Genomic DNA, 563 nt, shown 5'->3' with positions numbered 1-563 from the left:
GAGAGAGGCAGAGAGAGAGAGAAAGAAAGCTGCCAGGTCCAGGACTCGAACTGTGGTCAGCCATGTGGAAGTCCAGCGCCTAACCAAGCCACCTGTCAGCCCCTAGGATCATTTTCTACATGTGTACATGTGTAAATTGTTTATATATTTTAAAATCAACAGAGTTATGAAAAACTTTCAGGAATGAGTTATAAATGAGGGCCATAGAGGGACCAGCAGATGGCGTAATGACTATGTCACTGGACTCCCATGTAGTCGACTGCAGTTTGAGTCCCAGACCCAGTGACTTAAACTCATGCTGGACATGTGTGTGTGCATACCCAAGATCCTGAGAAGAGAATGGAGGAGAAGGGATTGCAGCATGGCTATCTCCTCAAAGGGGTGATTTCTCCCTTTCTATAAGTCTCTCTGGCAGTCCCATGCACCCTGTAGCAAAAATCTCTTATATACACACACAAAAAAATCACTACTGGGGCCAGCAGGTAGCATGATGGTTAAGTTGTTGGACTCTCACATAGCTGACCACAGTTCAAGTCCTGGACATAGAGGCTTGCTTTCTCTTT

Source organism: Tupaia chinensis, unplaced genomic scaffold, assembly GCF_000334495.1.
Source record: "Tupaia chinensis unplaced genomic scaffold, TupChi_1.0 Scaffold000146_1, whole genome shotgun sequence".
Classification (NCBI taxonomy): domain Eukaryota; kingdom Metazoa; phylum Chordata; class Mammalia; order Scandentia; family Tupaiidae; genus Tupaia; species Tupaia belangeri.
The sequence above is the reverse complement of the archived record's forward strand: the minus strand, read 5'-3'. Positions refer to the sequence as shown.